This window comes from Petaurus breviceps, unplaced genomic scaffold (genome assembly GCF_028583685.1).
Source record: "Petaurus breviceps papuanus isolate PSGF00001 unplaced genomic scaffold, PetGlider_PUasm1.0 582, whole genome shotgun sequence".
In the NCBI taxonomy this organism is placed as follows: domain Eukaryota; kingdom Metazoa; phylum Chordata; class Mammalia; order Diprotodontia; family Petauridae; genus Petaurus; species Petaurus breviceps.
In genome coordinates, this window is record NW_027186390.1 from 12,457,015 (window position 1) to 12,457,375 (window position 361).

Genomic DNA, 361 nt, shown 5'->3' on the forward strand with positions numbered 1-361 from the left:
TCTCTCTCTCTCTCTCTCTCTCTCTCTCCCTCTCTCTTTCTATCTCTGTCTCTGTCTCTCTCTTTATTTCTTGTTCCCTTTTTCTTGTGGTTTCTCCCATCGGTTCTAATTCTTCTTTAAAACATGTGAAAATATGTTTTATATGAATGTATATGTAGAGTCTGTATCAGATTGCACCCATCTTGGGGAGGGAAGGAATAGGGAGAAAATTTGGAACTCAAAATCTTATGGAAGTGAGTGGCGAAAACTAAAAATAAATAAAATTTTAAAAATAACAGTTATTTAATTAGAGATTCAAATAGAAAAGGAGAAAGAAAGAAAGAAAGAAAGAAAGAAAGAAAGAAAGAAAGAAAGAAAGAAA